This window comes from Pinus tabuliformis, chromosome 6 (genome assembly GCF_031772625.1).
Source record: "Pinus tabuliformis cultivar Carrire ecotype Pingquan chromosome 6, CPIR1, whole genome shotgun sequence".
Lineage (NCBI taxonomy): Eukaryota > Viridiplantae > Streptophyta > Pinopsida > Pinales > Pinaceae > Pinus > Pinus tabuliformis.
The window spans coordinates 796,426,159-796,444,014 of NC_142292.1; the positions used below are offsets into that span (position 1 = coordinate 796,426,159).

The window sequence follows — 17,856 nt, forward strand, 5'->3', positions numbered from 1 at the left end:
AGGTTCTACATGTAAACAATAAAAAGACTTTGAAGACACATCTTTGACTTTGTGTTAACAATGAGCAGAAACAGTGGGCATGCTTGGGAAAATTAGACTTGAATTGCCATCAAAGATCTGTCTAGAAACCAACTTTCTATACCTAATCTAGATCCATGGATTTAGTTGCAACATAAACATTTTTGAAGATCAGACTATACAATACTTCAAACTGAATTTACTTCATTGAACATTACCTATTATATACTTTATAGACTGCCCTCTCACCCACCTCCCACTTTACCACCAAACCTAAGTAAAAAGAATCAGTTAAAAATATAATGTCAGTAAATAATGATAACACTAGATATAGTAGATGAATATAAAATGAAAATATATTTTCCCTTAATACTAATTTCATGTCATAGTAATGCTAAAATTTGATGTTTTTTGCTATTATATTTTTTAGTGAATACCGTTTTAATATAATTTTAATATATTTAAATCTTCCGAAATTTGTTTAACTCTATTCATGTATTGTACTGTATTTGTTGTGCACTGTACTGTTTAGTAGAGTATTGTATCGTGCGAATATTGCAATATTATTTACTACTATGTTAGAGATAGTGTCACATCACAAAGGCCTTCTAGATTTTTAATATACATAATAGCGGTATATAGTGGCAGGAAATTATTGTATAACATTTAATGTTATAGGTGCATACCTTGCTTCGTCTCTTGCTCTGGAGTGCACAATGAGTTTTCTAACAAATAACTCCAATTATATCATCGAGTGGCAACCACCCTTCCTCTTTCAGAAATTTCTGCATCTATAAATCTCCCAACACTTTGATGTCCAAACCCTCTCACAATTGAAAACTTAGGTCTTACAGTGATTCCATAATCTACAACGGAGCCTAACTAAAAGGCAAACCTTTTATAAAAACAAGCATAAAATCCATGTCAAGTGTTAAAAGGCTACACAATGGCTGTCTTTAAGAAAGAAAGCAGGGAAGAAAAGATGACGCTGATGTTATTGCATCACCGTAGCTCTAAATATTCTTGAATGGACTATTCATGGTTCCTGAACCATCTAACTTGAAAAGAAATAAAGATCCAAAGCTATCATAATCATTCCATTGATGAACATAATATGTATGTATGGAAGATGATAGAAGCAGCACAAGAAATTTCAAAACTTCTAGTCAACGGATTTAAATTTTATTTAACAAATTTGGAACATCATCTTACCATGAAGCCAGCCTGTACTCTTAAATCTCTCGGTCTTTGGTCAGTAGCCTTGAAGACTACCTGTCAAAACAATGTCATATTAAAAATAATGAAAACCTCAAACCCAAAGAAGCTCCATTACTCTTGATCCAGAAGTCGCAAGCAACCCTTCTAGTGTCAAACAGTGAATAACTGCACGTGAGTGCTCCTGAGAAATATCCAAAAGATTAACCAGAGCACTCATGTTAAAGTAATGAAGGTCAAAATAATGTGCCCATAAAATTTCACAAGCGCATCATGCTCAAACATAGATGGCCTTGTAAATTGTTCCTAGTTGATCTTGTACTGTGATTTCTTCAAAACATTTAAAGCGAATGCTTTATCCTTTTTACATTTGTTTTCTCAAGAAATGTTATTTGTTAGGCACTTAGCCTCACGGACTAACTTTGAGTCTGTAGTTTTTCCTCTGCCTATTGGTCTCAACTCTCATGGCATACAAATAGTGAAGAGGTCAAGTTGCCATAATAGCACAATTAAAGACGAAGGATCCTCCTACCCTAGTCAGGAAATCCCATTGTGACACTGACTCAGTTGAATTAGGTCTGGATGTGTAGATAGATACACCATGACCATAAGCACTTTGACCTGTCTCACCTCCTATTAGGAGCAGTTTATTACCTAATGATTTGAAGGCCACACCCCACCCACTGTTAAAATCTGCTCTGACAGGCACTTCGCCAAGCTCCTTCCATCTGTTAGTTTTTTTAATGTAAACTTGTAGCTGATTCGTTGAGGCCTCCAGAGCATAGAGCTCGTTGTTTGCAACAGCTATAAGAGGTGGAGCCTGAGTAACTGCATCTCTAGGCCCAGACGGTTTCATGTTTTCAATAATTTCCCAGGTTCTCTTATCAGAATCATAGACTTCACCACAGGTGAGATCCCCATTATCTCCTGTCCCTCCAATAACATAGAACTTACCATCCATGTAGCATCCAGAACAGAGTTTTCTCTTCTTATTCATATCAGGCAGCCGTTCCCATCTCTGATTAGTAGGATCGTACCTCTGCATATTTTAAAAGATCTCCTTTTGCACTGATTCCTCCAGCCACAAAGGCAAAGTCACCACAGCTCGCAGACGCATAGAGACATCTGGGAGTGAGCATAGATGGTCCTTTGTACCATTCGTTGGTTACAAGATCATACCTCCAGATCACAAGCCCTTCAATCTCTCGACCTAAGACAAGGAGGTGAGTACCAGCACAAAGAGATTCCTTGTCACTTGAAGCAAAACATGTATCAGATGGCAGATTTGGGAGTCTTCTCCATTTCCCTGAAAGGGGATCAAATGCACGCCACTCATACTGGCCACTTGCAAGCATGTAAACCCACTGCTCAGCTATTTTCTCTTTTCTCCTGATCTTATATAACTCTCCACTCTTAGCCAAGGCAAAGTATCTTGTGTTAATAGAGAAAAGTTTCCCGTACTCTGCTCTCGATGTATGAGCAAGACAAAGAAGAGCAAGTTCGTCATTGAGCCCAGGCAAATATGAGTAATCTGCATCCTGAGATTGATCGTTTGTGCCTCCAACCTGAGATCGATCATTTGTGCCTCCAACCTGAGAATGATCATTCAAGCCACTAACTTTACCATCGTTTTGAGGGCCACAATTTTCCAGAGACTCCTGGATCCCTGTAACCGGATCGACTGCCATGCTGGTTTGTTTGTCAGTAGTGTAGGCCATACTACCATCATCAATCTCCAATTTCTCCTTGCTATTCCCATTCTCATGAACACAATTTAACCCTTTCTGTGTCTTCTTCCGAGAAGATTCGCAAGATTTCTCTCTGACTGATACTGTATCAGTCATCTTCCCATTAACCCGGCTATCCAATTTCTCCTCTCTAAGCCCATTCTCTTGAATACAATTCAGTCTATTCCGTGACTTTTTCCGCGAAGATCCACAAACTTTTTCTCCTGTTGATACGGTATCAGTTATCTTACCTTTAAACCGTGTAGATCGACTATTGGCTCGGTTCTCGGATTTGGCCACTCCATTCCTGTGCCTCAAATTATATCTCCCTTGGTTCCTTCTATTGGGCAGGTGCGAATCGGAAGAGCCATTTGCCTGCGAGTGTCGTAGTTTATGTTTCACTTCCTGATCTTGGCATTCCATGGCCGTTGAGAGCAATTTGCCAGACCTCCCTACCATGGCCAAGAACAAAACACTCTCAAAAGTGCCCAACCAACCCCACCTCCGGATCTGGCAGTGTACTAAAAAAGACAGAGACCAGAGCGTGGGTTATAAGCCAAAATAATAAATCAAGCCATTAGTACTCACGCAAGTAAGGAATAAGTGGCCCTGCTGGGGCGGGAGCTCGGAAAGGACCTGCAAAAGAAGAAATTTGGCAGGGGAAAAGATGAAGGAAGGGAAGGGTATGCTGTCAGAACCCCAAAGGATGATGCGCAGACTAAATTATATATTTATAACCCACCAATGGGTGACAAGTGCATCAGGAAGTGGTGGAGGCCTAGAACCTTAAAATCCCATTGCTGAAGCAATAGCCAGACAGGAGAATTGGATTGGTATACTACCTTGGCAGCAAGGGAAGGAAGGACCAAAAACCCATCATCGATCCAAGCGCACAAAGCGAGCAAAAAAACAAAAATTATAATTAAAAAGGAATCAAAGCCACAAAAAACTAGATGCACGCCAAGTGTTTGCCAAAATGGCTGCACGCCAACGGAACTTACAGAGGACGCACGCTAACTGTTTGCTTAAAGTCCTGACTCAGCCTCTAAAAATAATTACATAAAAGGCCAAAACCATTGCCCGACCAAATGCAAGCTTTTAGTACTTCAGCCCTTATAGCCCTTTACACCCCCACTACTCTTCTTCTTCCACCCCACTTGCCGAGACCGCATTCCCAATACCCCATAATAATAATAATGTAATCCTCTTCTTCTTCTAATTTTTTAAGGGTTTTAAGCTTTCAAGGCCTTAATCCATCAATCTGGGGCTAATGAATTCATCGATCCATCATCGCCCATCTGTATGGAAGACCAAAAACAACCAACCAACAACCCAATAGTACTACTAATGCCTCCCCCTCCCTCACCCCAAGACATTAAAAAGAGAGAGAAACCCTTGACCGAGGCGCGCCGATTCTTCCACCAAAAGTAAACTGTATAAACCGAAAAATTATTAATGGTGGGTGCAAGCAAACAAAAAAATACCTGATGATTTAGGACCAGCTGAGCTAGCACACGCCGTAAAAGCTACAGGCCGAAGTTAATTGGCCCTTGCTTTTGACTCTAAAATTCCGTGCCCAAACTGGCAGGGATTCCCCCTCAGCCAATAGGGTGTTCGGAATCCATCCTTTAAGCCTAGATTACCGTCTCAACGGGGTGAGATAATAGATTCTGATGGACCAAATTAGGGTTGAAAAGAACCCAGATCACTAAACTGGCGGAGGCCCACAGATAGCGGTTGATTCGACTGACGGCCGCCAAGTTTAGCGGGGTGGAAAGTCCGGTAATGACGACAGGGTATCGTAGATCGGAGTGGCGGACAGCCTGGGTGGTCTTCCACGAAAGAAGATTTTATAGGGTTTGGTTTAACCGGGGTTAGATTTGGATCTGACTGGGGTTAAGTTCAGCGTGGGGACGGGTTGGCTTGTAATTTATCCGACATGGGCTCGTGGGGGTCGTCTAAAGCCGGCGGCATTAGCGTGACACCTGCCGGTGAAACCGCCATCTCCTGTCACAATCCGGCGATTTTAATAATAAATCCCACGGTTGGTCGCCACTCTGTCTAACCGCGGTTAACACTAGGACGGCCGTTGGAAACACTCTTCTATACTAACACCGCACGTGAATTCGGCTAAGTCGAAAGAAGTCGCCCCCTGGTCATATGGAAGGACGAGTATAGAACCTTGGGGTAAATCAGAGACCTTGTATGCCTTGTCCTTCATAGGAGGACAAAGTGATAGAGAGTTAGTTCACTTGTAATATTCATGGAGCAGGAGCAAGACTATGTACGCTGAGAGCTTGAGAGTTGTTTTAGGTGTGATTTCTTCAGTTCGGAAAAAAATATATTGATGGAGTATTGGTGCAGTGGTTGTTTTAGGTGTGATTTTGAAAAAAAATATATTGATGGAGTATTGGTGCAGTGCATTAGTGAGATTAATGGAATGTCGCTGCTTTAGGCGTGATTTCTTTAGTTGAAAAAAATATATTGATGGTGTAGTGCACTAGTGATATTAATGAAATATTATCTTACGAGTTTAATTTATTTGTAATCTATTCACTTAAATAAAATAAGTTTATACTAAGGTTTTTTTAATAGTATTCAATTTCTATTAATATTCTTACAATTTTATTATTTTCTAGAAGTGAGGTGTTGGTTGTAAAATTGGTCATTTTCATTTATGTTGAAATTTAATTCCATATCTTGTAAGTAAAGAAACATAAACATGATGATTGGAAAGTTATAATGCACTTGGTTTCTAGTGTATAAACATTTGTTATGGAGGGTTTTTTAGAAAATTCAAAGTATGAGAATGCATAATGTATGTCACAAGGAAAGGATCTAAGTTAGAAAGGAAATGAGAGTTTAGCTTGGATCCAACAATCTCAGCATACATGAATAGTTTAGTGTAGACGTGACTAGCTTAGTATAAGAGAGAACATTGTGATGTAATGCATATATTTGGTTAAAAGAAAAATGTATGCAAGAGTTGAGGATGGAGAAAGTAGATGATGTTAGTATGGAATGCAAAGAACGATGTGTGAGCACATAGAAGATAGTTGACATAATGTATGGAACAATGCAATGATGTGTGTGTGGAATGGTAAGTAATGTGACAAAGATCGAGGCAACACATTGAACAAAAATGAAAGGCCATAACGTAAATGAATATGAAACGAATACACATTATAGGAACCAAAGAGTTGGAAAGGGAGATTAAGAACCCAATAGGCAAGCGAAGAGACAAGAAGGTGGAGCATGAAATGAATAAATAATAGGACCTACATTAGAGTTAGGTTAACCAGTGTAGTGAGTAACTTTTGTAGAGCTAAATCCATAATATTAATGAGTTGCCAAGAGTCGAGAACTCGTAATTGAGATGTGTAAATATGTATTATTAGAATAAACACGAGTAGACCATTTCCCATATAAGGTGTACTTGATTTTGTACGTGAATGTTGTATGAGTGTTAAATTATGTTAGTGTTATTCATGAGAACATTAACTTAGAACTTAAAGTAATCAACTTTAGAAGAACCAATAATATTCAAGATGATGATGTCATCCCGAGGGGTAATTTTTTTTTTAGGGACAAGAAGAGAAATACTTTTGTTAATTGTATTTTTTTTATCTCCTTATAGGTTTACTCAAATGTTTAGTATAGGTATTGTCATATGCATTTCGCATCCAACATATACTCACTTTGCATATTTTCGAGTAGACCAACACTGCACAATTGAAAATACACATTCCTTAAAAAGAAACACATATTTTCCATATATTTTCATTTTTTGTGTGGATCTACTCCAAAGTATGCATATTGGATTCAGGTGCCCATGCTTGACATTTGAGTAAACCTATAAAGAGATAAACTAAAAATACAATTAAAAACAAATAATTTCTTCTTCTTTTTTTCCTTTAAAAATTCATAACTTTTATTTTTATTATCTTAATATTATCTTGTAATTTTCTTTAGGAGGCTCAATTTAGACTTTAAAATTCTCCTAGCGGCAAGATTTTGTTTCATGGATTCAAGTATGGGTCTAATGCAAAGTGCATAAGGAAAACACATTACCCTTTGCAAGAGCCTTAGTGATGATTAACATAAGATGTTGACTTTCCTTGAGAAACATTTGATAAGTTGAAACCACATTTTCGTCTTGGAGTATGACCTAAGAATGCTTATTATTGGCTAAGAGTTTGTCTTCCTTGAATGTAAGGAAACATGTTAACAACCCAAGACCAAAATACCTCTAGCAAGAGTGGAAATCTACCCCTTTACAAATCACTAATGCATTATTTCATGTGATCAAAGTTTCGTTTATTTGTACATGATGATGTAGTTGCAAATCAAGGTTTCGAGATTTTATCAACATAGGTTATGTCGACATGCCTAAGCATTATAGGTTTTGTGTGTGTGTGTATTCCAAGGAAAAATTCTTAGGGAAACCTAAGGGATGTTTCCAACATTTGTGAATGACATCCTTATAAACTTATTAATGTACACTAGGAAACCTCACCCAAGGGGATTTGATTCATGTACTTGTAAGCACAAAACTAGCTAAATGCCTAATAACACCGCAACAATCAATTAAGCTAACTCATTGGACTTATTTTTCCATATATTTTGTTTTTTAAGGAAAATGTTGCAGGGAAACCCAAGGGATATTTTCTTAAACTCGTATATGGCATCCATAATATACTTGTTAGTATAAACTAGTGCATCTAACTCAAGTGGATTCAAATAAGAGACCTAATGATACAAAACTAGCCAATTGCTAGCATTATTAACAATAACCAATTGATCTAACCCATTGCGCATCCTCCCCCTCACTCACCCCACCTACACATATTCGTTAATTTTTAAATTTATGTGTCACTTTTAACATCTTGTAAAAAGTTTTTTGCGCATTTTTAGTGAACACTTTTGGTAATTACAAATAAGTTATAATTTTCTTTGTATTAAATATTATTAAAACAAAGTTATCATATCTCACATGCTTAAGCAACCATCATTTATAATCTAATGATAAATGGAGGGTATTTTATTCTATCAAAGTCACCTAGGTTGCATTTGGTTCCAATTGCAACTCATAGGAGATGAACATGTATCTCGGGATTTGAACCTTGGTCAGGGTGGGCGGATAAAAATACCTCTACTTTATTAACCAACCAAATGCATTACACATGTTCTTTTTTACTTGACAAAATAAAACAGTTGTCCATCTTCAATGATGATCGTAACAAAAAAGGTTTTTATTATTTTAATATTATTTTGTAATTTTCTTTAGGAGGCTCAATTTAGACTTCAAAATTCTCCTAGCAACAAGATTTTGTTACATGGATTCAAGTATGGATCTAATGCAAAGTGCATAAGGAAAACGCATTACCCTTTGCAAGAGCCTTAATGATGATTAACATAAGATGTTGACTTTCCTTGAGAAACATTTGATAAGCTGAAACCACATTTTCGTCTTGGAGTATGACCTAAGAATGCTTATTATTGGCTAAGAGTTTGTCTTCCTTGAATGTAAGGAAACATGTTAACAACCCAAGACCAAAAGACCTCTAGCAAGAGTGGAAATCTACCCCCTTACGAATCACTAATGCATTATTTCATGTGATCAAAGTTTCGTTTATTTGTACATGATGATGTAGTTGCAAATCAAGGTTTCAAGATTTTATCAACATAGGTTATGTCGACATGCCTAAGCATTATAGGTTTTGTGTGTGTGTGTATTCCAAGGAAAAATTCGTAGGGAAACCTAAGGGATGTTTCCAACATTTGTGAATGACATCCTTATTAAACTTATTAATGTACACTAGGAAACCTCACCTAAGGGGATTTGATTCATGTACTTGTAAGCACAAAACTAGCTAAATGCCTAATAACACTGCAACAATCAATTAAGCTAACTCATTGGACTTATTTTTCCATATATTTTGTTTTTTAAGGAACATGTTGTAGGGAAACCCAAGGGATATTTTCTTAAACTCGTATATGGCATCCATAATATACTTGTTAGTATAAACTAGTGCATCTAACTCAAGTGGATTCAAATAAGAGACCTAATGGTACAAAACTAGCCAAATGCTAGCATTATTAACAATAACCAATTGATCTAACCCATTGCGCATCCTCCCCCTCACTCACCCCACCTACACATATTCATTAATTTTTAAACTTATGTGTCACTTTTAACATCTTGTAAAAAGTTTTTTGCGCATTTTTAGTGAACACTTTTGGTAATCACAAATAAGTTATAATTTTCTTTGTATGAAATATTATTAAAACAAAGTTATCATATCTCACATGCTTAAGCAACCATCATTTATAATCTAGTGATAAATGGAGGGTATTTTATTCTATCAGTCACCTAGGTTGCATTTGGTTCCAATTGCAACTCATGGGAGATGAACACGTATCTCGGGATTTGAATCTTGGTCAGGGTGGGCGGATAAAAATACTTCTACTTTATTAACCAACCTAATGCATTACACATGTTCATTTTTACTTGACAAAATAAAATAGTTGTCCATTTTCAATGATGATTGTAACAAAAAAGGTTACCATGTTAGACTTTATCACTTACGCTAATGAAAGTTGTCATCATGCAATATAATTAAACTTCGAAGTTTATTTATCAAATCACTTCCAACAAGAGAGAGAGACTTCAAAGTCTTTCAAATAGAGAGAAAGAGAGAAAAAATAAAAATGGACCATTAATGTAGGCTTTAAAGTAAATAGGAGTTATGAATGGACTGCAAACTTTAACAACACTCCTAACAAAAGAGAAAAGAATAACTAAGAATTGACCATTAGTGTTGGCATTGGAGTAAATAGGAGTTATGAATATACAACTAGCTTTAGCACCACCCAATGATTAAAGCCAAATAAAAATGTTCATAAACATTAAATATAATAATATATTATTATGAACAAAATACTAAAATAAAAACATGTCACTAACTTGTGACATCTTATAGATAACCATTATAAACAAAACAAGCTACAAAATGTACCATTAAATTTCTCTTTTTATATTTATATAAACATTTTGTATGCACATGATCGTTAATAAATAACTTTTATATGCAATTGCTTATTCAATTTCCTTGCTCAGTTTTGCCAAAAGCTATGCCACAAATTGCTTTTATAAAATGGAATTTCTTCAATGAGCAAAGCTTATATATCATGTCATTTACTATAGCAAAAAAATTGATTTTGATTTTCAAAAACTATAAAGTAATTTTTTTGGTAATATTTTTAATTATAAAATAATAATAAAAAGTTTTTGTTTTTGTTTTTTTTTTGGGTGGTTCACGGACACCTTCGGTCAACTGGTGGTGCTACGTCCATTGGAAAAATTTGGGCTGACGCCTCTCGACCTACTGCATGACCTGACCCAAGAGCTTTCGGGAATTGATCCTGTGGAGCTTTCGGGAATTGATCCTGTGATCTCCCATCTGGCGAGATAAATATTTTTAAATATTCAAAATATATATATATATATATATATATATTAAATTTAAAATATATTTATAACTAACCTAGATTCATCTTTAATTTGAATTTACTAAGTGTTGAGAAGGATCAAATCTTTTTTTACTCTAAGAGAGGTTTGCATCTCAATAAATTTGATCCCTCTCAAAACTTGGTAGATACGAAATTAAAATGAATCTAAGTTGGTTTAAATATTAATTATAATTATAATTATAAATTTTTTATTCTTTTTATTTTGTCAAAATATTAAATAAGATGTTACAACATCTTTGCAAAGTTTTATATTTTATGTTATTTTTATTTTTATTTAATATTGTGAAATAATCAAAATGTTAAATATTATAACATCTCTATTATACTAAATTAGAAAATATCTTTCAATACAATTATCTTTACCAATAATAATTATTTATATTATAACATCTATGTTATACCAAATTAGAAAATATCTCTCAATACAATTATCTTTGCTAATAATAATTTTTTTTTTAAATTAACAAAAATATAATTAATTAATAATAATAACCTACTCATTTTTCTTAACATTTTTAATCATTTTATTTATCAATAACATGTAAAAATATACCTATCACCCTATAAAATAATTATATATAATATAAAAATCAAACTTAAACCCATGATAATAACTCTCCATATACCACTTAATTCAAGATTTAGGATATCATTTCAACCTCTATGTAGATGAGGGTGAGAGCATAAAGACGGTTACATTATAGAAGTGGTAGGACCCACTTACTAAATAGTGTGCCTCCCATTAATGAAGCAACTGCTTTTGTGGCTGCTCTTGGTTGACAAAGGGAACCATCAATCACATGACCACCTCAGTTTATCAAAGCTCTGAAATGTCACTATCAAGTACATCCATGTGCATGGCATGTGTATTTTATTTTGTTTAATATTTTGACTAGGTAGAGCAATCCATTCACACTAGGCATCACTCACTCAAACCACCATGGTCCTAAATCATCACAAACGTGAAAAGACTTTAGTGGCAATAAGTTTAATAAGTCTTTAGTGGTAACAAACTCTTAAACATTACGGGTTTTGATTTATTAAACTAATTAATTATATTTTGTTTGGTCTTATTTAACCCATGACACATCATAAAAGATAAAATAAATTTGACTATAAATTCGAGAATAAATCATGATATCTAGATTTTTTAAAATATTGTACGATGTGTCTCCTACATTAAAAGCATCTTAAAACTAAATATCTCAAAAACATGTCATTAATCAATGTTAAGTACATTTGAGGGGAAAGGATATGGATCTTATAAAGTATCAAGTTAAATATTAATCAAAATGTTTCACTTTATGGAATAAACTTTTGGTGTGAATTAGATACAAATTATAATTTTATTTTGATTTTTGAGACCATACTATTTTAAAAAATTAAATATATAATTAATAATATTAATGAAAAAAAATTAATTATATATTAATATTATGAAAAAATATTGAGATGTTTATTAAAATTTTTATATTGATAATTTTCAAAACATTTACGTTGAAATTGATCTTTTTATCTTAAATATTAATCTAGATCCATTTTAACTTTGGATCTACCAAACTCCAAGAGAGATAAAATATTTTTACACCTTAAGATTTGATCCCTCTCCGTACTTGGTGGATCTGAAGTTGAGACAAGTTTACATTAACTACCCAACAAAAATTATTAAAAAATATTTTTACATCTTAAGATTCGATCCCTCTCTGTGCTTGGTAGATCTGAAGTTCAGACAAGTTTACCTTAATCAATCACAAATGGTTTGGCAGAATCTTGCTGCACATTTTGGTTTCACCAACACCTCTTTCCATTCCATTATAGAGGCTTTCAAAGGATGGAGTAACATGTACATCGATTGGAGGCCCATTCCATTATTATCAATCTGGGCCATATGGAAATGGTGGAACGGGATGATTTTCAATTCCAAAAGGGAATCACATTCAACAGTATTTGAATCTATCCTTTGCTTATACAATACGCTTGGATGGCCACGCCAATCTAGAGTCAGGAATGGAAGGTGTCCTCAGACAAGGGATCCTACAAGTATTCCACATGCTTTTTTTGACGGAGCAGCTCAACATGGTATTTGCGCCTGCGGAGTTTTCATTATTCTAGAAGATGGTCAAGCTTTCGATAAACATTGGAATGGAAGTGTCATATCAAACAATAAATCAGAAGTTATGGCCCTTGCTCGTCTTCTATCTCTTTGTGACTTTCTTGACTTACAAAAGCTTCAAATTTGTGGAGATTCAAAAGTCATCATCGATCATGTACAGTCAAAACATATCATAAGAAATATCAATCTTTCTGGATGGTTGAACAGGATAGAGGCTTTATGGAGCTGCAGGAAGGACTACACAATTTCCCACATTGCCAGGGAAAAAAACTGGAGGGCAGATGCTTTATCAAAAAAGGGCCTATCATCTCCACAGGGTATCTGGAGGATGCAGATAACGGTGGACAACATCTCTCATCAGATCCAGGACTTTTGCATGCCGGGTACATAATTTTCTATTTATTGAAGTCTATCTCGTATGTTTTCTGTTTTCCCAATATTTTGACTTCCTTTTTGAAAATTTCCATATATTTTTGTCTCATGGGTAACAGAACAAAAAATGATATTTTGAACCTTTCCTCATTATGTGGCATTGATCAAATATATAGCTTTTTTTTGTGCTGAAAAGTTACCTTAACTACCCAACAAAAAATTATTAAAAAAAATAATAAGGTAGAATTTTTTTATTTTAAACATGGATTATTTTTGTTTTAACAAAGGTTTATTCAATCAATTTTATGCTTGTTAAGAAATTCAAGTCATTGGATTTTAAGATGAATGATTATGCTTGATAAGATAGTAGATAGCCTAGATCCATCTTAACTCCAAATCTACCAAGCCATAAGATAGTAGCTAGCCTAGATCCATCTTATCTCCAAAACTTTGTTTTAACATAGGTTTATTCAATCAATTTTATGCTTGTTAAGAAATTCAAGTTATTGGATTTTAACATGAATGATTATGCTTGATAAGATAGTAGCTAGTCTAGATCCATCTTAACTCCAAATCTACCAAGCCATAAGATAGTAACTAGCTTAGATTCATCTTAACTCCAAATTTACCAAGCCTTGAGAGGGATTAAATCTCTTTTCACTCTAAAAGAGGTCTCTATTTTAAGAGATTTGATTCCTCTCACGACTTGGTAAATCCGAAGTTAAGATGGATCTAGGTTGGTTTAATGTCCTCCTTTAAATAGGCTATATTCTACATGAATACAATGGGTCAATACCATGGGTTCTTAATAGGTGTCAATACCATGGATCATTTTTAATTTTATTACTATTTTATTTTTATAGGGTTAATTTTATGTTGTTATTTTTATTTTTTATTTTATTTTGGTTGAGTTAAAAGGTTTGCATTATATATATATACCATGAGTTTTTAATATGTGTCAATACCATGGATCATTTTTATTTTTATTACTATTTTATTTTTATAAGGTTAATTTTATGTTGTTATTTTTATTTTGGTTGAGTTAAAAGGTTTGCATTATATATATATATATATATATATGATGATGATGATGATGATGATGATGATGATGATGATGATGATGATGATGATGATGATTTAACGTCCACTCATACCAAACTTTGGTCTATCGGACCTAAAGAAATGAATTATTTAGTTTGATTTAAGATTTTATTCATATGCTCAAAAAGCTTGGAGAGAAGCATCCCCAGCTCACTGTAATTTTGACAACGTAAAAGGCTAGGAAAGTCAGTATTGCAACAAAGATTTTGAAACTGAGATCTAATGTGGTTGTACACGGGGCACTCTAAGAGGAAGTGATTTTCATCCTCGATGTTCGTATTCTCACAAAGATGGCAGAACCTTTCCATCCATATATATATATATATATATATATATATATATATTATATTATATTATATTATATTATATATATATATTATATGTTATGTAATGTGACTTAGTCAAAATGTTAAACATTACATCTCTACCATATTGGAGATGCCTCTCGGCTCAATTAATAAAAAATAAAATAATTTTTAATTTTAATTTTATTATATTAATAATAAATATTTTTTTAGAAAAAAGGAGAATTTGAATTATCTTGGGTGGTTGGGAAAAATAGCTATTATCTTCCCCAACCAAACTCAAATCCCAACTAGTGACATAATAAGATATAATACATGATAATTATTGAGTGTACACATAAGTTAATTTGGTACCAAATTCTCATTTTACACTCACATTTTATGTATGTTATATATATTTTATTACACAATAATTTTACTATATAAATATGTGTGAATCTATATGTTAATATAGATGAATCTATATATTAGTTGAGCTTATCTTAAATGGTTAAAAAATATAGTTATTATAATATATTAAATTTATATTAAATATATTATTAGGATAGCTTCAAGCCTTATATCCACCTATTCATCCATCTTCTCCTAAATATATCATTTAAACCATAAAAGGGAAAGCTAAACAAGTCAACCTTTTTCTTGAATATATCTTCATAATTAAAAAAAGTAAAGTTTATTCATTTATTTATCTTTTCCCACATAATTACCATTTATATATTACAAATGGGAAAACTCTGCAATACTTAGAGTTATAGATCTAGTTGAGAGCAAGAAAATGTCAAGAGCCCAACATGCCTATCATTCAATGTGTATAGATAAATCTGGCCATCTATAATAATCTATTAGTGGTTTATAAGAAAATATATTTTTATTTATTCAAAATGTCTATATTTTGTTTTGAAAAACATAAGCTCTTTAAAAAATGATTTTATCATATACTATCATCATTTAACTATAAAAAAATAAAATTATATATTTTTAAATTAAACAAATTATATATTAAAAAAAATCTTTCCGTAAACCAACACATTTTGAACCAAAAATTTAAATAATATTTAATTATATTTAAAATACAATGAGTTATCTTCAAAATAACTCTTCAATGATTAAGTGGACACACTAAATGTTATAGTGTGTTTATATTATTAATAAAAATATAAAATAGTTTATCATTAAACTCTACTATTTGCAAAGAGGCATATAACTAAGATAAATATTGCGTATATTTTTTTCTCTCTCACATTAAAAATTATATATATTATTATTATAAGCCAAAGGACTTTAATAAAGTAATTTGCTTTTATCATGATGGCCACCCTCCAGGTTGGTTATTTTAAAGTGGTACCGAACGCTCTTTCCACTTGGAAGAAAAATCCAATTTCTCCACCCACTCCGCGGGAATCGAAACCGAGCAACAACTTTTTATAAGTCTTCCCCTTGCCACTCTAATTTGTATTTTACATGTTCAAGGTAGAGATGCAAAAGCTTTCTTGTGCTCTCACTTTCAGGGAAAAATTAAAATGTAGAAAAGTGAAGACTAAATAATCATACAAGATTAAAAAATTGTTCACTAGTATTTATTTGGAGAAGGATTTTTGCACCATGGTTGAAGACAATAACTAACAATCTGAAGAATACTAATGTTGCATGCTATATGTTTAGTTTAGGAGTTTGAAGAGAATGATTAATAATTTGAAGAATAACAACGTTGCATGTTACAGGTTCAGTTTAGGAATTCGACAGCTCCACTTCACGAAGGTTAACATTTTTTTGTTTTGTTTTCTTTGCATCCTTTGTAGGGTCTTCATATGAAGAAATCTTCATAGTTCTTCTGAATTTTGACAGATATTTCTAGTGTTTTTTAGTACTTTTTGAATTTTACAAGTCTATGGACTATTTATCTATGCACAGTCTCATGACAATTTTTGAATCTATTGTTGCTTTGTCTTTGATGATCAGATGTATATTTGCTTCACTTTATAGACGAGTCTACATCCCTATTTGTATATATGTTATTGATAGAGGATGATTCTCCTCGGATAGGTTTTTACGATCTTTTTGGATCCTCTTGGATTTTCAGGAATACACTTTTAGCGTATCTACAAATTTTATTTTTATCATATCTATAAAAATGAATTTATCTCTTGGAAAGAAATAAAAATAAAAGATAAATAATGACAAATATGACTATGTATGAGGTGGATGAGAATAAATGTTAGTAGTTTGTCTCTATAATTTATGAATAATTAAATGTCATGGTATTATACCTGTAGGTTAGATTTATATATTGTTGGGTTTAAGGTTTTACATAGTATTATGGATATTTGAGATTTGATATATATAAGGTGAGTACACAAGGTGTGTGGATTGTATGGTATTTATTCTCATTTATGTGGTTTTTTTTAAGAAAAGAAACGGGTAGCCTGTATTAATCAATCTGAAAAACAAGCCAATAGCCTTACATTCATGCACTGATCATCATCTTTTGTATTTCAGAACTGTTCAAAATGAGGTCTACTGCTACCCTGCCTATGCCCAAATATGCCTCTAACAAGACTTATTCCATATGATCTCCAAAATAGGTCATTATATAATATTGTTTTACATAACATTTATCAAAAAGAAAAATTCTAAAAAAAATACCACATTCCTAGAGGCCTGCTGACTGCCGACGCACTATCATTTTCTTCCACTATCTGCATTGGAAGTTCTAGATTCAACTACTCCCCATACTCGCCTAATGGTTCTTCTATGGGGGAGGAGGGATCTTGGAGTCCAAAGACCTCCTTCAGGACACCTACAAATGCAATTTCAACTGTCACTTCTATTCCTTCTACCTTCGAACTGAGGTTGTCAACTTTCATTTCCAGGTTGACCACTGTTGATTTGAGTCTCTCCACATCCTCTCTCATAGCCTCAATCTCCAACATTACCAAAGAACAATGTGAACGCGCTTCCACCACAATTTGCTCCCTGACTCTATGTCTTTTGGCCAAGTTATCCTTCAGCGAAACCACAACTTGGACCAACCTAGGACTATCACCACCTGCTTCATTTGGAGAGGCCATACTTAACAACGGACGGAAATTCATTGAATTATGAGCAATTCCAACCTTATCACTCGTCATTTATAGCCAGGTATTCTCCCAAATCTGATTACCCTCTTCATTGAATTGCATTGAATGTCTTTCAACCATGTTTTCCTTTTGACTTCACCGTATCCTACAACCTATCCTTCACCCAACGATCATACATTTCGCATTTAATCCACAAGCAAGGGAATGAAGTACTAACCCGAAATAGGATATATCCCAAGGTGGGTTCGCATGTCGAATGACATATGCAGTTCCTGAAAGTACGAGAACCATCTCTGAAAACCACCTAGAGGGGCAATCTGAACATATTTCTGAAATCAAGAATCGTCGCTTCAAAGTTTTCATTAAAGTCTTAACTATATTAATAATTGATATCA

The 17,856-nt window shown here is 33.5% G+C and overlaps 1 pseudogene; it reads right to left on the reverse strand.

Moving 5' to 3' along the window:
- Positions 1-1,178: 1,178 nt before the first annotated feature.
- LOC149261203 (F-box/kelch-repeat protein At3g27150 pseudogene) lies at positions 1,179-4,352 on the reverse strand (annotated as a pseudogene).
- Positions 4,353-17,856: the final 13,504 nt, after the last annotated feature.